The sequence below is a fragment of the Meriones unguiculatus genome (assembly GCF_030254825.1).
Source record: "Meriones unguiculatus strain TT.TT164.6M chromosome Y unlocalized genomic scaffold, Bangor_MerUng_6.1 ChrY_unordered_Scaffold_23, whole genome shotgun sequence".
Classification (NCBI taxonomy): domain Eukaryota; kingdom Metazoa; phylum Chordata; class Mammalia; order Rodentia; family Muridae; genus Meriones; species Meriones unguiculatus.
The window spans coordinates 384,256-408,122 of NW_026843709.1; the positions used below are offsets into that span (position 1 = coordinate 384,256).

General features: G+C 43.8%; 1 pseudogene; it reads left to right on the forward strand.

Annotated features, from left to right (window-relative positions):
- The window catches only part of LOC110542268 (stabilin-2-like), a 159,732-nt pseudogene extending 156,011 nt beyond the window's left edge, over positions 1 to 3,721 (forward strand).
- Positions 3,722 to 23,867: the final 20,146 nt, after the last annotated feature.

The window sequence follows — 23,867 nt, forward strand, 5'->3', positions numbered from 1 at the left end:
ATCACACAAAGGAAGGTAGAAATAGCTGTGACTATGTAGGACAACTATAGATCTGGGGATTTAATAGATCCACATCTAAACTATGTCTCTTGCAAAGGAGGAAAAATAAAAACAAGGGGGAGGAGAGTCTTACAAAGAAAGAATAATAAGAGACCAGTAATGATGCCTGGGGCCTGGTAGTTAGTGGGGAAGGAAGCCTACACCCAACTCTGGTGTTTAGCAGTCAGTACAAACCTGGTCTTGCCAGGACTATACAGGTAGGAGAGCAAGCAGGATTTACAATGGAGACAAACACTGTAGCATAGGCCACAGCTGAGCAAGCAAGAGTGTGGAGAGAACAGGGCCAGGTCTCAGCTGAAGGCCCCTGTCTGCCTATTGCCATCCCCTAAATGTTGCCTGAAGGGTCTCATTTTACATTGTAACCTTCTCATTCTCAGGAGATAACAAACAGGTATATTCAGAGTGCTGAAAAGAAAGGAAGGAAGGAAGGAAGGAAGGAAGGGAGGGAGGGAGGGAGGGAGGGAGGGAGGGAGGGAGGGAGGGAGGGAGGGAGGAAGACTACCAAGTCTATCATGATGAACTTCATCAGGTTTACAGTGACTTCATTAGGTTTACATCGGGAAGCAAGAGTGACTCTGAGCCCCATAACAGAAAGGGCCAAATTAACACATGTCATGCCTCACAAAAGTTGCATCCCACAAAGGAGCTGCCTGCCCAAATGTCAGATGGCCCCACTGAAGAACCCCTGCCTCAGAAAGATTTTGCTTCTTACATGAGCTCTGTGAGTTTCCCTGCGGGTCATAAATGTTTAGCTTTCTCAAGCCTTGTGTTCTGTGAGTTCCCTAAATTTAGTTAACCTTCTGAGTACTGGGACTTACTACACCCAGAGTGTTTCCTTTTTAGAGGGTACAGTCACACAATACACCCTTGTACCTTGTCCCTTAAGGTTCTAAGCCCTACATCAAGATCCCCAAGCCAGGTACCATCTCTGATACAGAGATGACTCCACCTCCCACAAAGAGTCCAAAGCCACTTCCAATGGGACTGAGCCTGAGTTCAAATTCAAGCCATGGGGCAAAAGCAAGAACTTCATTTCCACATGTATCCTAATGGCCCATGAGGCTTTTCTTTGCATAGATGGCCTCAGTGGCAATGGGACCTGCATTTGTGAGGATGGCTTCCAAAGCTCCAAGTGTCAGTTCTGCTCTGACCCCAACAGATATGGACCTTGTTGTAACAGAGGTGAGTGTAGCATCCACAGGCTCCCCTCACACTGAGCGTGCTAATGGTGTGTGGTCTGCTGTCTTGTGGATTTTGCTTGCAGTGTGTCACCATGACAGTGTGGGTTTCTTAAGCACTGCTTCTCAGTAGCATGTGTCAGACAGGCAGGCACAGGCTGCTGAGTTCTGTCATCTGGGATGACAGAAAAACAGCATTTTTAACAGGTTCTGGGTGGGGGGGTGCTGGCAATCCCATTTAGGAACCCCGCTCTGGAAACCACTTTCTATGCCCATGAAGACATAGTCCACTTCAAGAACTACATCTGCTCTCTTTCAAATAACTCTTACCCATCAGCTCTTCCATTTAAGAATTATGCCCTCAGCCAGGTGATGGTGGCAGTGGTGCATGTCTGTGATCTCAGCACTAGGAAGGAAGAGGCAGATGAATCTCTGTGAGGTCGAGGCCAGCATAGTGTACAGAGTGAGTTCCAGGATAGGCAGAGCTCCACAGAAAAACTCTGTCTCACCCCTCCCATCCACCCCCACAAAATATTGAGATCTTGGATGGATGGGTACACCCTTGAACTGCAAAATAATGGTGAAAGCACTAGTAAGTATTTTGTAAATTCACTCCAAGCTATATATGGAAAGCACACACACACACACACACACACACACACACACACACATATATACATAGTGCATACTAAAATCATGCTAGCTACTACTGTGACCTCTTACTGGTTTAGCTGTTATTCTAAGAACAGTAACCATACCTCAGTGGTCTGCATACCATAACACCTATAGAACATGCAGAATATCCCACAACAGGCATGTTACAAATGCACTCTTATGCTCTCAGAAAATGTTAGTCTTTAAAATGTTATCATATGTATGCTTCATTATACATATTTTTAGATGTCTGTTTTGAAGTTAAAACTGGAACTCAGCAGAGTGAAATGAATCAATAAGGCTTCCTATGGAGTTAGACCAACCAAAAGCTACATTCTTGTCTCTTCTGTGAGTGGCTGTGTGACCTGAGAAAGACTTTACAATGTCTCCATCTAGAAAAATGAAGAAAATATTGTACAGTTGCCCTGGGCATCCAAGGGGATTGGTTTCAAAATTCCTCTATGCCCCTGAATTCTGCAGCTCCTCCAGTGCTCTCTATGGAGAGGCATAGTGTTTGCCTAGGTCCTATCCATATGCTCACACGTGAATTCCTTCTCCATGACTTACCAAAACAAATGCTACATAAACACCACACAAATAATTGTCACACTATGATAAGAAAAAAGGTATGTATACATTTAGAATAGACATGGAAATTTTTTAAAATATTTTTGATCTAAGGTTGGTGAGCCACAGATACAAAATCCAAGAATATGTCACCGGTTGTTCATAACATCAACCTGTGTTCATAATTGGGGGCTTTTAGCACAGAGATCATGTCTGGTAAAAAAAAAAAAAAAAACAATAAACAAAATCACGTAAATGCTAGCCCCACACACTTGGTCAGAGCACACCTCCTCTTTCACAGCATGTTTGGCTAAAAGCCCAGCAGCATAGTGGGGTCAGTGTTGTTCAGTCCTATCTGCTTGTTCTTTTGGACAAGTAAGATTTATGAGACAAAAACAGGAACTTATTGCAAAGCCCAACAACCTTGGCATTTGATAGATCTCCAGTGGGATGTGAAGGCTCAGATTGGGAGGAGGCTTCCTGCTTTTCCCCTGTCATGGGTCTGTGCTCACTGGAGTGCTGTGCTTTGCAAATGAAGTCCTGGATTACTTAGGATGGCATAAAAGTTAATTTTTGTTTTAAATCCAGATGTGATTTCCAGACTCTTTCCTTTGAGTTTATTCATTCTTTCCTGGATGTTGGCTCTAGCTACTGGTCTATGTTGGTTCCTGTCTCCTTTATCCTGGCTGGGGCAAGGCCCAGAGCTTTTCAGTTAGATGGTATTCAAACCCAATCTTTGCAGCTTTCCTTTGGGAAACTCCACATCTCTCCCTCCTTCTTACCTCTTCCCTCATGCACAGGTGCCTGAGGGGTGAGTGTGTGTGTGTGTGTGTGTGTGTGTGTATGTTAGGGAGAAAGAAAGAGTTTGTATGCATGTGGCAGTTTATATACAGGTGGGAGTGTATACACATGTTCATGTGGGCACATGTTCATGCATGGTGATGTACATACATACACATGTAGAGGGCAGAGGTCACCCTTGGGTATCTTTCCTTAAGGACCCATTACCTTGTTGCCTGAGATAGGGTCCCTCATCAGTCAATGACCCAATGAACCCACCTGTTTCTGCCTCCCCGGTACTGGAATTACCAGCACAGGTCACCATGTCTGGGTTGTTTGGTTGTTGTTTCTACCGGGTTCTGGGGATTGAACCTGGGTCGTCAGGCTTGCACAGCAAACACTTTTTCTGATTGAACTAAGCCCCCACTTTGAACTTTTCAGATACTAATATTCAGCAGCAAGGCAAAGCAGCTAAGGTTTAAAATGACAGGAGCTGTGGAAGTGTTGGTTAACATTGTGGCCCACTATGAGTTCAGTCACTGTAGATGTGAACTTGACAGCACAGGCTCAAGTCCCTGCATGGGAACTTGGAGGCAAACTGTGTAGTTTGTCTCAGCTCCCTTGGTCTCTACATATGCATCTGGAAAGTAGAGTGTAACTTCTTTCTGGGACCAGCGGTGGTTAGTGAGATAAGGAAAAGCCAGTCCAGGGCCTTGAAGGACATCAGGGCCCAAATACTGGCCACCAATTATCACTGCTTTGCTGTGAATCAAAGTCGAGGATTAGCACGTGAGCCCATCTGGACTTCTACAAACAGAAGGAAGCTTTTCTATTTATTCTAGAATGTTTTCAGAAATTGAGAAACTTCTCAGCAGCTAACATCTCTAATCAATAAGTAGCTGAAAACTGGGCTCCCTGGCTTCTTAGGCCACATTACAAACCACCGCCTTCCCTGCATCCACACACAGATACATTGGAAGTGCACTGGGGACCATCATACTCTCCTTCTGGGGGACAGTCAGCTCTCCAAGGCTGCCCTTGTCAGTCTGAGAAAGGCCGGTGACCCTGAGTTTAGCCCAGCTCTGATTTGACAGCAGTGTTTGCAGGGAGGTGAAGGCACCCATCCTCCATGGTACTGTGCTCCAATAGCAAACGGTTCTCCAAGCCCTCAACACCCTCTTCACCTCTCTTCCAGCCAGCCTGTGTGTTCCTGGAACATGATGCAGCCTGCCTCACAGGCACGTGCAGAGAGGGCACAGCTGGGTGGTTCTGTGACAAGAAGACTACAGCCTGTGGGCCCTATGTACAGTTCTGTCACATCCTTGCCACCTGTGAATACAGCAATGGGACAGCCAGACAGGTCCCAGCCCAAGGCTACAGTGCCACCTATGGGTGGAGCCAGCCCATATCTAATGCTTCATCATAAAGGAGGGCATGTTCTACCCAGCTGACAGCATGACTCTTTAGGAGTTAAGTCTGAGCTTGAATCCAAATCTTAGCTCTCTTTGCTTGGAAAGCAGCAGCTGTGGGACCTTGGGCAAGTTACCTCACCTCTCTGAGCTTCACTTTCTGAATTATCCGTAATGAACTCTAGCTAAGAGAATGATAGTAGAGATTAAAAGAGCCAAAGATATGAGCATGCTGGCCCAGCCTGGACTGAACATTATGACAAGCACACTGCTGTGCATGTTACAATTCCAGCACACCAGGTGCTAAAGCAAGAGGACTGCTGCAAGTTCCAGGCAGCCTGAACTACAGAGACACCTTGTCTCAAAAATCCAAAGGGTGCAGAGGTGGTGAGGTGGTTCAGCCTGGAATAGCACCTGCTGCTCCTCCAGAGGATATGGGTTGGCTACCACAGCCATGCCTGCACCCACAACTATAGCTCCAGGGATCCACCAGTGTCTTCTGTCTTCTGATGGTGTGTGTGTATGTATGCCTGTGTGTGTGTGCGCGTGCATGTCTGTCTGTCTGTGTGCCTGTGAATGTCTGTGTGTCTATGTATGTGTCTGTGAGCACACATGCCCATGTGTGCACAAACTTGAGCATGTGTCTGTGTCTGTGTGTGTGCAAGCATGTGTTCATGTCTGTATTTGTGTATGTCCATGTGTGTATATGTCTATGTGTGTTTGTGTATGTGTCCATACAGATACAAACGTGTGAATACGTGTTTATGTGCATGTGTGTTTATGTGTGTCTGTATCTATGTGTCTATGTTTTATATGTCTATGTGTATATGCGTATACATGTTTGTGTCTTTCTGTGTACCTGCATTCATGTGCACAGGTAGGCATGTCATGTGTGTATATGTTTATCTGTGTTTGTATGTGTGTGGGTGTGTTTGTATGTGTGTCTGTGGCCCACTAATGAATCAATATATGCACAGTCACTGTGGGCTTGGACAATGCAGTTGGGGTCAAGGCTCTGCATGGAAACTAAAAGGAACATGGGTGGTTTGCCTCAGATCCCTAGGCCTCTGCCTTAAAAAAAAATCAAAAAGGAAACAAGGAAGGAAGGAGGAAGGGAATGAGGGTTGGAATGAGGAAGGAGGGAGAAGGGAAGGAGGAAGGGAAAGACAGAGACAGGGAGAGAGGGAAGGAAGGAAGGGTTATCTGTCCTGCCACTGTGAAGAAATACCCTGAGGAAGTCAGTTTAAACACAGAGGAGGTTGTTCAAGTAGTTTCAAGGGACAGAACACTTTGGCAGGGACATAACAGTGGGAGCTTAAGGAGCTGATCACATGATATCTGCAGTTGGAAATGGAGGGGGAGAACAAGTGTGTTCAGGTTGTTTCTCTTCATTCAGTCCTGGAGTGGAGTCTGTGAACAGTGCTGCTGGTGTGCACAGAGCAGGCCCTTGAACCTCAGTTAACTTAATATACATGACCCCTCTCAGGTGTGCCCAGAGGCTTCCATCTTAGGTGAATCAGTGTCTAGTTAATCTGGCAGTCCGTGTTAACCATCCCAGAAGAAAACCAATGAAATTCCCATGCTTTGAAGGCTCCTTTATCTATGAAAGCTGTCAATAGAGGCTCCTCTGTAAAAGCCATCTGAGGTCAAGTTGAAAGATGAAGAACTGCCACTCATTTTCTGAACTGTATCCCAAGTACTTCAGCCTTAGGGAGTAGAATATGTCCTAGGAGCTTACTATCCTATAGTTTGAAGGCTGGAACCACCTCAAGCACCCTGGAGGAAATTGAGGATGTCTGGAATCCCAGCTCTGTTCTGGCATCGTTTTCTTAAGTATATTTGCATAGTTTACGTGCTTGTTTTGGGCATAGCATGCTGGATGAGGGGAAGGACTTGGCTTCTTTCCTGTGCTTACAGGAAAGATCACTGATGGGGAAAATGTCCTCCAGAACCTCCTGCATCACTGACAGTGGGCTGTCTGCATTTCTGCATGAGAGAAGGCCAGAGCTGGAACAAATCAAACTTGTTCTTTGTGTAGATTCCACACAAAGACACTTTATTTAGGAAACTAGATCCTGGACAGTCTACGGTTTTCTTAAGCTCACGTTGCTGAAGGACATGAATGGATGGAAGCCATGTAGTATCCCCAGGCCACCCAAGACACTGATGTAATCAACAAATGAGTGAACAAGGAATAAATGAGCAAATGGCAAACATTAAATAGAAAAGGTATTGTGGTAGGATAATTTCATAAGGGATGTCTGAAAAGAGAGTGAAACTGTTATTTCACAGGAGGTACAGCTGAGTGTGGTCACACACATGTGTGTAGTGTGTGTGTGTATGTGTAGTGGGAGGTGGTATGTGAAAGACCAGAGAAGGAAAGAGATGTCTCACCTGATTGACACATTGAGTATTTTCAGACATGTGGTACAAACAGTTTTGTCTTAAACTAGCATAAACACAAGGTTATAAACACTCAAATTCTAGTCCAAGTAAGAGCAGGCCAGCTGCCACCACTGCCCCTGATGGTGCTAGGGAGTCCTGCCAAGGTCACCCCAAGAATTAGGCCATTTTTCCAAGTGCGGAGACAGTGTCCCAGCTGGGTAGAGACTCAGGTGAGCCACACAATGGGCAAGGTTGAGCTCAGATTCCCACCCAGCCCTGACTGCCAGTCCCCCAAAATCATCCACCCTTTCTTGCAAACCCAGGCTTCCTGCACAAAACTAATTGCTAATCACTTCTGGTTGGCTCCTCTCTGGCTGGCTACATGTGCCTGCACATTGGGTGCTAGGCATCTCGGGCTGATTCTGTGCATTTTCTCCTTGAATCCCAAGCACTCGGGTGGCAGAGGCAGAGGCAGATCTCTGTGAGTTCCAGGCCAGCTTGGTCTATAGAGCAAGTCCAGGATAGGTGAGGCTACACAGAGAAACCCTGTCTCAAAAAAACAACAACAAAAAAAAAAAAAAAAAAAGAAGAAGAAGAAAGAAGAAAAAGAAACTTGCCTCCATTTTGCTTTTGTTAGTACAGCCAGGCCTGCCATTGTTTTCACTAGTATCTCTCGAATATTGCTAGCACCACCTGACATCACCACTTTCGATCATTACCCACAGTTGAGCACATGGTTGGCTTGCTTCGCCTGGCACTAACCAGGTGCATGTGGCCAGAGTGGTTTGAAGCAAATCATGTCAATTCTCTCAGGCTTAACCCCTTTCAGTGACAACCCTGGGCCTGGGTGAAATCTAGACTCAACTTCAGGCCCTGCCCACCGGATTTCCTGGTAACTGGGCCCCACCCACTGCAGAGCACAACAACTCAACCACTTCTGGTCAGAATAGCATCATGAAAGTTGAGAACCCCTGCTCCTAAGGATCCTTTACCTCTTTAAATCAATAGAAGCAATCTCTGGCTGAGTCAGTAACAGAGCAATGTGAGTGCTGTAGCCCTTAGCTGACCAGTGCCAAGCAGTCCTGCTCTCAGAGTCACTCAGTTGGTTTATTATGTTCATGTGGAAAAGCATTTCCATCATGTCCATTGTATTCCACATGCAAATATGTGTTTCTAGAACATTCTTCCAGATTCCTTCCATCTTTGGGGACCCTAAGCAGCTGGGCTGTGGTTTCAAAGGTCTTGCTTTTATGCTTCCTCCTATAGGAAGAATGCCTCCAAACTGCCACAGGGACACATGCTGTGTTTGCCAGTGGGGCTGGACAGGGAACAGAAGAGACTGTGTGGAGATCAACAGCTGTTGGCTGCCCAGTGCAGGTGGCTTCCATGACAATGCTACCTATTTATATGTAGGCCCTCAGCAGGTAGGTAAAATGGGAAAGAAAAAAAAAAGAGGAAATGGGATTCCATTTTTTTAAATCATAATCACAGAAGTACTTTGGTTCAAAGCACTTTGTCCTCAGTGGTGGTAGGGAGGATGGGTTAATTATAATTAGTCTGTGACTTCAGTGTCATTGTGACACCACCTTACAGAAAAGGAACTGTGGCACTGAGATGTTAGAGATGTGCCCTGTGGCACAGAAAATCAACTAGTCACACTATGATTCACACAGAGTCAGAATTCAGAGATGCTCAGTCATTCCCCCAACCCCCATGGATCACACACAAATATCTAAGAACATTCCAGAGATTATTACTCAATTTTAGGTGGCTTCATTTCATGAAAAGAGGCAGAGGCTAATGTCTGGAAATTAGCGAGTTACAGAGGAGGAGATACAACTACATTAAGATTGTGGCCATGGACATAATAGTTCCCCACTCCTGCCCACTCCATTCCACCTGGTCCCTCCTGTGCCCCAAAACAGTCCATTAGGCTCTATAAGGCCAACAAAACATAAGGGGTAGAAGGTAAGGACCAGGAAATTCTCCTTCATATACATCATTTTGAATGATGACACAAATTCTCACATTTGTTTTCTAAAGCTGGACTTGTTAAACCTTCAGATTATTTTGTTAAGAAAGGTATATTTCCTGTGAGTTTGGGCACAGTATAAGGCCTAAACTTGCTTCCGGTGATGGCACTAGGCTTTCCTTCACAAGCCTTCTGCCTTAGAGGGCACATTCCCTTGCATGTGATAGGAACTGGGGAAGCATGTGCTTGAATGGCCCTTGGTGAGACCTTGAGGCCAGATAATTCCTCTCCTTTGCTCAAGGATTGGAAATCACCCAACAATTGAAGGTCTGGCCCAGTTAAGTTGCTAAAAAAGAATGTCTCTGGGTGCTTCAAATGCTGTCCTTTCTCTTCTCTTTTCCCAACTCCAGGAACGAGGGACTGAGCCTGTCTCCTGTAGATGCAGAGCAGGGGTAACACTTGTGAGGCAGTAGGTCCCTTAGAGTACTGGGATTCCTTGGGATCTTCCTGCAAGCATTTCTAGTTATATCCCTTTGGGTGGCTAAAGGGTAGTGAAGGTGATTAAAAGAAAGTGCAAAAGGAAATGGGAGTGTGCAGCCAAGAACATGCAGGATACCACCCAGGCAACTTGCCTCTCCAAGACCCAGCCCAAGCAAACTTCCAGCCTCCTGGTCAAGGTTTGTTCATACAGTGCTGAGGTCTCACTGTGCTAAAATATCTCAGTAACTTACACCACATCTTAGTTACTGTTCTACTGCTGTGAAGAGACACCATTACTAAGGCATCTTACAAAAGAAAGCATTTAACTGGGGAACCACATACAGTTTCAGAGGGTGATTTCATGACCCTCAAGGTGAAGAGTATAAAACGGGCCAGCAAGTGTGGTGCTGGAAGAGTAGCTCAGACCTTATATTTATATACAGTTTGGAAGCAGAAAGACAGACAGGCAGGAAGGCTAGGCCTGCTGTGGGATCTTGAAATCCCAAAACCCACCCCCCGTGACACACCTCCTCAAACAAAGTAACACTTATCCCAATAAGGTCATACCTCCTAATCCTTCCCAAAAGAGTTCCATCAACTAAGGACCAAGCGTTCAGATATATGAGCCTATGGGGACCATTCTCATTCAAACCACCACAGGCCACAATGGGTATTTCTTAGGCTGTGAGGACTAGGGGTGGGGAAAGGATGAGCACATAATTGGGTCACTGGGAAGTCTTTTAATTATAACAGAAAATTAGATCACATGTGCATTCCTGGTAAGAATGAAAAATGGCATGGCCATGAAAACTAGAATAGCATTTCTCCAGGCTATTAAACATGGAATTATCATATGATTCAGTATTCAGCTGCGAAAAATGATTAAAAGCAGGGACTTCAAGGTATATTTGTATAACCACAATGCTAAGAACATTATTCACACTTATCAAAATGGAAGCAACAATTAAGTCTCAGTCAGCCTGAGGAAGGACTCTCTGACACATACTACAACACAGATGAACTTGAAGACTTCCTAAGTCAAGTAACAGTCTTGGGGGGGAAGGACAGATATCACTGATTCCTCTTACACACACACACACACACACACACACACACACACACACACATATATCACCAATGAACAGGATATATATATATATATATATATATATATATATATATATATATGTAGACAAAACACCAATGAACAATGTTTTGCCTACATATATATCTAAGGGTGTCAGAAGCTCTGAAAATGGAATTATAGACAGTGTGAGCTGTTATGTGGGGAGTTAAACTGAGCTCCTCTGAAAGAGCAGCCAATGCTCTCAACCACTGAGCCACTTCTCCAGCCTTTTAAATAAACTCTCTAGAGGAGTCAAATTCATAAAGACAGTGACTGGAAATGCAAGACAGGTATGAAAGATGGAGTTACTGATGAGGAGATAGTTTCAGTTTGTGGTGATGAGAAAGGTTCTGGAGCCACATCAGTGATGGAAGAGCAGTCAAGGTGTGGTTAATGCCACTGAACTGTCTATTGAAAAATGGGAACAATGGTAAGCTTTGTCAGGCACTATTTACCACAGTTTTTAAGAAGATGGTAGGGGAAACAAAGGTCTAAGAGCAAAGGAAGTGTCTGGGGCTCACACAACTATGAAAACAACAGGCAGATGTTGACAGGCAGATGTTGATGTGGGTGTGATCAGGGATCGGAAGTCCACACAAAGAATATCTGTCTGGTCCCAAGTTCTGCCCAGTCTCGTGGGTGATGGATGCCCTCCAGCATCTCCAGCCTTGCTCTCACTGAGGCACAGTGGATTATATCTGTGACCATTTCTACCAGAACCCAGGATTCATTTTTTTCTTGTTGGCTCAAACTGTACACTTTCCCAGCCCTCCTTATTCCCATCAGGCCATGGGACAGCAATCAGCCCATAATTGCAGAAATCCAACCCTGAGGGCCAGGATGTGTGCAGGCAGGGACAATTTCAATCTTAACCTCTATAATGGGGACCTGGGCTGAAGGAAATATCCATGTCTTGTTATAAACCACAAGAGGGAATAGTGCTGTCCCCAAAGCCAAATGGGGTACTTTTTTCTAGAGAGAACAGATATTTACATTAGCATTCACACAATTGCTCTTCTTGGGACCCACTGAACTGGGTTTTAGGGATAATCAGTTACTAGGGCTAAGGGCCACAAGTCACCCTGGAGAAACAATCTCCTGTAAGGTGACAGATCAACATAAGTGGTAAAGTGATAAATGCTTTCAACCCAGCCAAAATAAGCACACATTATGCCTGCCACTCCAGAGCATCTAGTGGCTGCTGTCCTAGTTTCCCCTCTGATCACTCTGACAGCAGTGCCTGCTAATGTGTCTAGGGCAAATGAGCTTGCCAGTGAGGCCCCAGGGGTCTAAGCAAGGAGAAGCCCAATGCAAACTCATGACTCACTGGACACTTAGTAAATCAATGCACCTTGGTACATTTGTGTTACTAGGCTGCAGCTGAGAAAAGAATAACATAAAATGTCTTAGTGTCAATATTCGTTTTCTAGGGATTAGCATAATGAAAGTACCACCGAGTGGGCGGCAGAGAGCAAACCATATTGTCTCATGATCTGGACGCCATATCAAGGTCAGCTGTGGCCTCCTTCTGAGGGTTACTAGGGAGAGCCTGTCCCTTGCTCCTCCCCTAGCCTGGGGTGGTACTGGTAGAGACACATTACCCAACCTCCAACTTCACATTCCCATGGCATTCTCTCTGTGCATATATCTCCTATTTTCATGTTTTCACATGGATGCAAGTCCATTTGATTCAAGGTACACTCTACTCAAATATGACCTTGTCTTAAGTCACTGCCTAATAACTACCCTGTTTCTACATACGATCATGTTTTAGGGTTCTGCAGGACATGACTTCAACATATGAATTTGGGGTTGGAGAACACAATTCAATATGTACAGTGTCTACATCCTCTCCTGCAAACAAACATTAAATGTCTGAAGGGATCCAGAAGAAAGAGAGGGTCTCTATGACATCTTTCAGAAATCAAATAAGCCCCATCTAAGATTGCCTTCACTCAGTCACAGTTGGTTTGAAAGACTGTTGGCACGTCAAATGGATACTGACTTTAACTTCTGTGAATATAGCTTTAAAGAGACAAGCCATGTTTGGATTAAATGTTAGAAGTGTTAAGAGTGAGGACATAGAGGTGCTGTCCCAACAAACAGAGGAAATTAGTTTAGCTTATAAGCTTGGATTCTGCAATGCACAGGTTGTGCTTGGGTTTCACATGGTTATAGAATATTGTACACAGGTATATAAAATATACATACTTGCCTTATAAAGCTCACATAGCAGGAGACACTGTTACAGTGAAAATTCATATGATGGATGGTTTTACTCACTTCTTCCCACAACTGAACAGTGTTATATCAGTCCCAACTGGGGTGTGTTAGACTTTCAGAATCCATCCTAAACATCGTTTCTCCAGCCAGACATGCTTCTTCACCTCTGTTTTTCTCTCCTGACATTTTTCTTCAGTTTCAATGCCTTCCCCAGCTCTCTTGCCCTCCTTCAAGGCCCACAGTGTCCCTGTTCTTAAAGAGCATTCTCAGAACAATCTAAGCCCACTCCACACCCTCGGAACAGTAGCCCCTTTGTCAGATTTTATATGAAGACAGCTGGCTTTTGCAGGTCCTTACATGTTTGGTGGGTTCCTCCTTTTCCCAGGGTGCAGCAGAATTTATTGGTCAATTTCTACACACAGAGCAGTCCTGAAAAGCTTTTGTTTGCCAAGTTGTCTCAGACTTCCCAAGTAAGCAACTGATCTCCCTATGCTGGGCTGCATGGGATAGCTGTCAGAGCTCCCCTTGGGGTCCCATGGACTCCCATGGGGTACCCAGAACATCCTGGATTTACTCATATTGAATGAGGTATGTGTGTGTGTGTGTGCTCATCCTAATTGAGGTGTGCTCACATACATGTGTACATGTGTGCTCATGTGCACATGCAAATGCCTTCTGTGTAGTAGGTTCTTTCTAGGTCCTTTATGAAGCAGCATTTCATTTAAAACTCACAATAGTTGTCTGGGATTAGTGCAATTATGATTCCCATTCCACAGGTCAGTAAACAGAGGCTAAGAATACTTACTTGCCTCAGAGTTAGTATCTATCCATGTGCCATTGCCCAACACTTAATCACCAATATACAGTATTTTATCTGTGCAGTATCGATCACACCCAACTGTCACTACCTCTCTATCTCTCTCTCCCACAGAATGGGACTATAATCTCAAAGGGGTGCACATTCCCCTTACTCCTATGTCACATGTAAACCTACAGAAATCCTGGGTTTCGACACCATATGACTGAGAGGAAAAAAAGAAAAAAGAAACAAGAAGAAGGACATGACTGCTTCTAGGAATAGTGGAGAAGAAGGTTTAATGTAGATAGAAGGTTAAATATAACAAAGGCTGAGACATCTGGGAGAGTCCAGAATGGACATGGCCAAGCTGAGCAGGGCCATTTGAGGGGAGAGGAGAAGGGAGAGCAAGAGAGGAGACAGTCACAAACCAAGAGAAGTTGCCTGGGTAAGGAGACTGACCAAGAGGTAAAAGGGCCAGAACAACCAGCATAGCCAAAATGACTGGATTATATAGGGATGAGCAGCTGGCAGAATGGCAGGCTAGTCCCTGGGCTGAAGGTTTCAGGGTAGGGGCAGGATATGCAAGCCAGGAGGACCCTGCAACAGCTAGAAATGGAGGGATCCTGGGAGAACTTGGCTAGCCAGCCTCAGCTTTGATGTGTTAACAAGCACAACACTTAGCAGTTTGTCCAGGTTTGAGACCTGACACTGTGACAATTTCTTTCCTCACCTTTTGTTTTTTTCACACAGTCCAGTTCTGTGTCTCTTCTCCTAAAAAACCTTCACTCTAGAAATCCCCTAGGATCCGAAGCCTGGCAACCAAAAGCCACTCCAGTGCTTGTCCCCAGGATGCTGTGATGCCCCCACCAGAACCCCCAACACACACACCCCTGCTGTGTGCTGGGAGGTCCCATGGTTTGCTTCTCATTGGCACTCATTGCACCTGACCCCACCCTGGAGCTTGGACTCTCCCACCTGCAGTTTATGACCCCAAACCCTCCAGGCCCTCCAACTCCCATGTTCCTGTCCTCCCATGGAAACAAACTAACTTTCAATGTCCCTGATGAAATTCACCCAGGCTTACTCATTTCTATCCAAAGATCCTTTCTGTAGGCTGTGGCAAAACCATAGTACAAGTCCAGGCATGTTAGCCCCATGCTCCAGTGTAGGGCTTTCTCCACATGGGCTCTGACTGGGGGCTGCTCCAGGACCCTCCTTAAGGCCTAGGTGTCTAGTAAGCTAGACTAAACCTCAGTCTGACAGGCATGTCTTAACTGTAGCCCATAAGTCTGGGCACCCCAATATAACTATGATCCAAAATTGTTTTATTTAAAACATTATCAAGCCTGCTTTCACATTTTTCTTTGTAATTGTTCTTTGTTCTATGGTTACTAAGTGTCAACTTTGTAGACAACAGCATGGTTTTGTAGTGTCAATTGGTTACACATGCCTACCTCTAAAGGAGCAGTTCTCAACCTGTGGGTCACAACCTTTTTGAGGTAGAATGACCCTTTCATGGAAGTCTCCTAAGACCATCAAAAAGCACAGGTATTTACAATATACTTCATAACAATAGCAAAACTACAGTTATGAAGTAGCAAAGAAAATAATTTTTGGTTGGGGGGAGGTCACCACAACTTGAGGAACTGTATTAAAGGGTCACAGCACTAGGAAGGTTGAGAACCTCTGCTCTAGAGGAGAGTCAGGCCCATGTCTGTGGAGGCCACCTGCAGTTCTTGCTTTTATGCTCATGACATAGCTGGAGCGCTGGTTCACATCAGCCTGGGGAGGCTGGCTCTGTAGACAGCCACAGCCCAAGAGGGCAGGAACGGGTTATCCATAACGCCACTGAGCTAACGTTTCTATGTTCTCTTTCTGCTCTCCCACCCTCCTTTGAACGAATGAATAAGGAATTGTCATTTCTCTCAGAAGCAGCTGTGTTTTACCAGTGGATAAATGTGAGTCCCAGCATTCGCACCCTAGCACTGACAACATAAATGACTTTAGAGATAAAGAGTTTGCACAATAGAAAACTGGCAATGTGTCTTGGGGGTGGAGTTGCGAGGAACTTGATCAGCTGCTCCTCCTTTTTGTCTGCTTTTTACAATCATTGGCTATCTCACCCCTGGAGACCCTGATTTAAAAGTCAGCGGGGCTTGGTCTAGTCACCAGTGCTAACATGGATAGCCAAGCTGGAAACTGCAGGTAAAGGCCAGGTAAGCTGATTTCCAAACAATTCAAATACATAAGAATAGCACTAGCCACCACATGGATTTCAAAGAAATCATATAGCTTTCTCTGAAAGTTTAATGTGACTTACGTCATAATTCACTGTAATTTGGACTTACAGTTGTTACCTGGGAACTGCATATATGTTTAGCTCTCTGCTTAACATAGTGGTAGAGCTTACTGTCCAACCCTGTGGAATATCACATAAAAAATTTCATCTCAAGCAGGGCTTGGTGGCATGCCTTTAATCCTAGCCCTCTGGAGGCAGAGGCAGTTGGTTCTCTGTGAGTTCAAGGCCAGCCTGTTCTATAGAGAGAGTCCAGGATAGCCAGGGCTGTTACACAGAGAAACACTATCAAACATCATAACAGATTGTCTGTCCTTCTATGTAAGTAAGGGCCAAAATAGGTCTTCCTCAGGCAGCTGTCACTCAGAGAACAGCTCCCTGTATGCTGAAGAACCACTTGTTTCTCCAGTGGAGGCTCAGTACAACCCTCTCCATAAAGCAAGGAAGGGTACTGCTTCCTCTGTGGGCATGCTGGCTTCCCCTTCCTCTGTGGGCATGCTGGCTTCCCTGTGGCTATGCCCAGTTACACCCCATGCAATGCCAGCCCATTTAGCAGGTTAGATAGGGCACATTTCCCCACAACCTGCTTTAAATGCTTTTGTGTTCAAACTTGAACATCAGTTCTGAGGAGAATATTCACCAGAAATCAGTAAGTTCTTTGTTTGTTTTTGTTGTTGTTGTTGTTGTTGTTGATGTTGTTGTTGTTTTTGTTTTGTTTTTTTTTGAGGCAGGGTTTCTCTGTGTGGCCTTGGCTCTCCTGAACTCAATTTGTAGACCAGTTTGGACCCTAACTCACAGAGATGCACCTGCCTCTGCCTCCCTGAGTGCTGGGAATACAGGTACACAGCACCATACCTGGCTTCAGTAATTTCTATAAACCAAGATTTAGGGGATTGGGTTTTTTTTTATTTTTGGTTGAATATTTTCCATCCAATTGTTGAATATAACAATAGTCTTTCTGGGCATGAATGAGAAATTGTTGAGTTTGAGCCAGGCCTTCATTCTCTGCAACCTTCTCACTCTAAAGATATGGTAGAAGTCACATAGTCCTTTGTACACATGTGCACACACACACACACACACACACACACAACACGACTCTTCATCTGCCTTTTCATTCTAACTTACAAGTATGACCCAATCAGGAAAATCTGCATTGTTATAAAGATCCACACATTAAAGAGGAAAAAAAAAGATTGAGTCTCAAAAGAGAACGTGAGTCATCAGCCAAGGTCTAGGTTGAGTTGGGAAGGAAAGCCTAGGATCTTCCCAGAGTGCCTGGAGTTACATCACATGGGACTCCATCGTTTCTGACATCATATAAGTCTGCCCAGCTAGTAACTAACATTACTTGGGCCAATTTCTCTCCTCCTGTGACTCAGAATGTTTCCCTGCAGTCCATTCTAACTACCATTTCAAATCTCACTGTCCTTGTGCCAACCCAGCAAGCCACTGAGGACCTGGACCAGAAAGAGAAACCCTTCTGGTTGTCACAGAACAATAAGGTGGGTGTCATTTATCTTATTTTCCATGTTATATGACAGGTGTCAGGGTGAACATTCCTTAATCCTATGCACCAGGATGGCACAAGCAACCCTTCCCTGAGTCAGGGCAATTTATCTGTTAACAGCTGACTCTCAACCAGTGGTTCTCAACCTTCCAAATGTAGCACCTCTTTAATATATTTCCTCATGTTGTGGTGACCTGAACCATAAAATTATTTTCATTGCCATGTTGTAACTGTAATTTTGCCACTGTTATGAATTGTTATGTAAATCTGACAGGCAGGGTATCTGATATGGGACCCCCAAAGGGTTTGTAACCCACATTTGAAGAACCACTGCTAAACCAAGCATGTGCTTTGTATATAACCTAGTAAATCCACCAAACACCTTTGAGATGGTTGTTACACTTTTGACAGATGTGAAAGTCAGGCACAGAGTGGTTAAAGACTAATTCCAGCTAAGGCTGACCACTGCAAAAGTGAGTGTGAAGTTTGCATATAGGAGAACATGAAGTTTGAATGTCATAATCTGACTTCAGAGCTGATTTCCTATTGCATTTATCCCTGGTGCATGGATTTTTTTATTGTGACCCTATAACTTGGTGCTTTAGATACCACACACTCCCAGGCACTTACAGAGTGGTGGATCTGCAGAACCTGTCTGCAGAGCATTGCCAGGAAGCTTCCTTCACCTGGACAAGGCAGATGGGGTAAGAGCATCTGGCTCTTTGGGGAGTGGTACCTTTTTGAATTGTTGTGAGGGAAATTTCCAGATATGTACACAGAGAGAATAGATGCCTGTGTGAGCATCACCCAGTTACAACAATGATCACACACAAACACATTTTAAAAGAGAAGAAAGAAAAAGAGAGGAAAACAATGACAAACAAACAAACAATCAAAACCCAACTAGGCTACAGCAATATATTCATTAATTTTCTCATTGCTGTAACCAAGTATCTGAAAAAAGAAACTTAAGGGTTTATTCTGGCTCAAAGTTTGAGGGAACAGTCTACCATCAAAGGGAAGTTACCATGGCAAGAGCAGAAGGTAGATGCTCACATTGTCCAAAGTCAGGAGAGCTTAATGCCAGGGTGCTTGGATAGCTTTCTACCTTCTGTGAAGTTCAGGGCTCCAGTCCAAGAACTGACATGCCTGAGATTTAAGGTACTTCTTCCTATTCCCTTGTGCATGTGCCCTGGGGCTTGTTCCATGGAGATTCCAGAGCTCATCAAGAAAAGGGAAAATCACTTTTATCCAATGGAGTGTCACTGTGTATATTAACCACACTCCAGGGCTGGACTCATGACTGAGAGTTCTTAGTCAGCACAAAACGAACCCCATGGTTGTTTTGGGGTTTTGTGGGATTTTTTTCCCTTTATTTTGTGTATTACTGCCTTTTTGTTTGTTTTGATTTTCATTTGTGTGTGTCTGTGTATTTAAGAGAGAAAGAACATGAAATTACATGAGGAAGAAAGTGGGGAGGATCTGAGAGGAATTAAGGGAATAGGAAAACATGAACAAAATATATTGTACGGGGCTGTAGAGATAGCTCAGTGGTTAAAAGCACTGGCTGCTCTTCCAGAGTTCCATTCCCAGCAACCACAGAGTGGCTCCCAGCTGTCTGTAATGCAATCTGACTCCCTCTCCTGGTGGGCCTGAAAGTAAAGCACTCATATGCATAAAATAAAGAAATCTTTAAAATATATATTGTATTAAAAAGAATAAGAAAAAAGGAAAAAGAAAAAAAGACTAGCTCTCAGAAGCAGTAATCCAAAATGCAGACCAGCAAGCTCCCCCTGACTTGACCCGGAAAGGGTGAACATATTCAATTCCACACACTTCATTCTGGTATGTAGTTAACTAAGACTAGTGACTCAAACCTCCAAGTGGAGCCATCACCAGTAATGGGATGTCATGTAAGTTAGCTAGACTACAAGCCTATGGTGAGTGCCTACTCTGCAGACACAGGTATCTTGGTAACAGAGCAAGTGCAATGGCCACAGAAGAGTAGAGCTCCAGAGAACCTCGTTGTTTCTTTCCAGTTTTCTGTAGTCTGTCAAGGACTCCCAAGCCAGTTCAAGGGGTAAGTCTGGCTTCATGCCTATGAGGGGTTGAGTGTTAAAGTCTTTCCATGAGTTGACAAAGTGAAAGTATGTGAGGGTTCTAGCAAGCAACTACTGCCACAATGACTCATTAGGCAGTGATGGCTCAGAGCTTCCCAGCTTCCCCATCAGCCAATGAGCACTAGGAAAAGAATCTAGTGAGCTGAGCCTACACAGCAGGCTCACTGGCCTATGTTGGAAGCAGAAAACTCTAACATGTGCTTTCATGGATATCTTACAAATCTTTGGAAATTCCAGTGACACTCATGTTATTTTCTCAATCGGCCCCAGAGGAAACAGAGGCACATGGATCTCTGTGAGTTCTAGGCCAGCCTGGGCAATATATCAAGTTACAGGTGAGCCAGGGATATGCGGTAAGTCCCTGTCTCTATAGACAGACAGACAGACATTTATATATTTGTACACATGTACCTGTAAGTATAAGTGTATACACATGTATACATATACAGAATGGTGCAAGGATACAACTAGTGAGAAAGAACACATTCTGTGGAGTATTGCACAGCTACGCTATACTCTGTTTAACAACACTATAGTATATAAATCAAATAGGTGTGCCAGGCTTGATGCTGTGGGGCTGTGATCCCAGCCACTCCAGAGGCTGAGGCAAGAGGAACACAAGTTAAAGCCTTCTGGGGCACAGAGAGATGTCATGGCCATCCTGGGCAACTTGCTGAGTCCCTGTTTTGAAATACAAACTAAAAAGGAGAGTTGGATATGAAGCTCAGTGGAAGAGAGCACTTGTGTGTAGTCCCACATGTAATCTCCAGAGCTCCCACATAAATCAACCAAATAGCTGGAACAGAGGATTTGAACATTGTCATCCCAGGAAGAAATAAATGATGCGGATGACAGAGAGCCTAAGTTTCCTAATTAGACCACTGCATAGTGTATAAAATTGCACTGAAACACCACACTGCACACAAGAGGTAATTATCTTTATTAATTTTAATTTACAACATGACTTTGTGTACTCATATAATGTGATTAGTAAATTCATTGGTATTTCAAACCTTCAATTTTCTTTGAAACATTAACATCTACCCTGGCATGCCACAAGTCATACAAGTCCCAAAATAAATTCATTAAGGCCCTGGCCTAGAGGAGATAACCATCAAACATGAGTGTTCCTCAAGTTCATTCCTGTGTTTAATACAATAAAAATATCCCATTTTAACAAAAGAAGATGTGACAGATGACATGTGATTCCTCAGCCTTTGTACATGGAACTCATGTGCAGGTTTAAGGAAATGTCCCTCCTCCCTAAGATCCCAAAGAAATTGCAAACAGAGGTCCCAGTAAGGGAAAAAAGAAACCAAAAAAAAAAAAAAAAAAAATGGAGCTTAGTTGCCCTTGAATGGGAGATAGTCACTGTCTCTTAGTTTGCAGTGATCTCTGTAAAAGGTACCACAAATGAGGGGGCACTAACAAGAGTTGATATCCTCATAGTGTTAAAGGCCTCTGAAAAGCAGATATTGGTATTGTCAAGAGTTGATTCCCTGTGAGGGTAGTGAAGGAACAAGATATCCCAGGCTGCCTCCTTGGCTTGCTGATTTCCATGTTACTGATCTAATGGAATCTCCTCTCAATAGTGCTTTGTGTGAATTCCCCTACTTTTTTTTTTTTTTTAAATAAACTCAGAGAGACTGTGTAAAGGGAAAATTTATTCAATTGTTTCAATTGTTGACTAGAAGGCTCACTGCCCCTTCTGCTAACCTAGACATGGAATGCTGTCGACCTCTGAGAATTACTGCTTAATAACCTCACCTTTTCTTGCTCTTTCTGAGTTCTGGGATGGGTGGTGCAACTCAGCTATTCTTGCTCAAACTCCCCTCCCACCTGACTGATTCAATCTGGCTTCTCTCTCAGCCCCTGAATTGCTCTGCTTTACCTCAGACTAATCCAGCAATCTGCTTAATCTTCTCATTCTCTGGCTCATTCGTTCTTCACCTGAGTCTAGCTTGTTCTCTCTCTGAAATATACCTATCACTGTCCCAGTAAAACTGTCTCCTGTCTTCTCTCTCTCCTCTCTCTTCTTTCTACGTAGCTTCCCTTTCCTCTCTTCTCATGAGAGTTGGGTGTATCCTCTTCTGTCAAGTCTTTCTCTAATCATCACCCTTTCTGTCACTCAATTAGATATCACTTTCAAACATGAGTGCTTACTTCTACAAAATTCTTTTCCTTTCATTGTTTGGGATTAAACAATGAATGTACCACCACACCTGGACCTAAGCTTCTCTTTATTTGCTACTTGGCCTTGAACTCAGATCTGCTTGCCTCTGTCTCCTGGATTAAAGATGCTGTTTGTATTTTAGCCTAGGTCGTCTTCGGATGTGATCTCTTGCCAGTGAAGCCATGTTTTTAATGAAAATTCCTCTGCAAGAGTGAAATAGACTGACAGTCAGAGTATACCCCTCATGTAGAATATGTTTGTCTATCTGTTTGTGATGTCTAATGGGTCACAATTTAAAGTATTTCATGGCCCATAACTACAATGGTTACTGATGCTCAAAAGGCAGAAAACCCAGAGGTAATACAACCCTCAAGTGCACTCACTTTCCCATTGTTTGCACTTGCAAAATATCACGATTGAGGGGCATCCATTGTGGACGGTGACAATGCAGCCGCAAATGGAGTGATACACATCATCAACAAGGTAAAGATGCCCTCACCTACCTGGCAGAGTTGCTTCCCCTCTGTGATGTCTTCCTTTATAGTGCAGTTTGGTCAAATAAAAAATACTTAGCCTTAATATCAAATGAGGCTCACTGTGCTTCATTATCTTTGCTAGAACCTCACACTGCTCTCTAATTCACCCGACCTCTATTGCAGCAGAGCCTCTGTTGTATGCTGCCTCATGCATATTCTCTCTCTTGTATATGGAAACATCTTAAGAGGCACAAGTCTAAAATCAAGAACAAGGAAGAAAGACATTGGTTATCATTATTCAGTCCCCTCCCTGAATTAATGTATCCTAAAAAAGAAGGGGAACAGAAGAATCTAATAGAAAAAAAAAAACTAGGAAAACTACCATAAGATTTTCATTTTTCACCATTTTTCCCAATTCAAAAGTACTCATAGGCATGAAAAGTAAGGAAAATGGGGTTGTCAGTTACCTCATGAGTTACTATGTTAGGATCTTTGCTTTAGAAGAAATTTCCAACACACATGAAACTTTCAGAAGGTGTAAGTCTAGGGAGAGAATTAGTTACTTGTATTTTAAATAAATTGTTCTTATTTGGTACTTATATCCTTAATTTTAAAAAACCACAACTGGACTATTTCTGTTCAAAAGAGAGGCTGTTTGGAAGTCTCCATGATTTTCAAAGTCCTTGCAATCCTCCACATTATCCAGAGGCTTTTCACACAGCACTGTTAAGCAAGAGAGTCAGTATTTATGGGAAATTATGACTCCATATAATGCCAAGTGACACTGCTTACCAACAGTTTTCTCTCTAGTCTTAGCTTTCCAGAGTACTAAAATACCTTTAAAAAAACTGATTAAAAAAACATAAAATTGGACTGGGGAGATGGCTCAGTAGGTAAAGTGCTTGTCACACAGCTTGAAGAGCTGAATTCAGATCTTTAGTGTCCACATAAAAAGTTGGGTATAGTTTCATGGATCTGTAACCTCAGGACAGGGGAGAAGAAACAAAAAGATCTTTAGCCAACCAGTCTAGATGAAATACTGAACTCCAGGCTCAGTGAACACAAATACACACACTCACCTCTTATCCCTTCTTACAAATTTTGAATAGACACGGCTTCCTGAGTAAGATGGCACCTCAACCCACCTCTTACTCTGAGCTTATCACCATGGAATAGTGAGTCCCAACCCTTTGGCGGCCCACACAGTCCATATCTACAGAGTATGTTAAAATGATAGAGTCTGGGTTCTTCACTAGCTGAATAATCTTGTGGAAGTCATGTAATCCCTCCAAGCTTCATTTATCTTTCTTTGTGAAGATTAAATAACACCCTCTACTTCAAGGCTTGCCAGTAAAGGGCCTTCAATAAATGCTGGCTTGATTCCCTTCTTGCTTTGAAATCCCATGGAATATTCTGTTTAGAATGTACTTGGCACGACCACTATCCATCTTATACATGATGCCTGTTTCCTGCTATCCTTTAGTGACTCTGTCCTGGAGGCATCAGAAAAAGCACCTTGCCCTATTTATGATAACTGGAACTTCTGAAGGTCCATTAGATTCCACATATTACACCCCCACCTGGTGTTACATGTGTTTTTTATAACACTAAAATGTGAGTGCTATATCATCCTCATGTCACAGATGAGGCAACACTTCA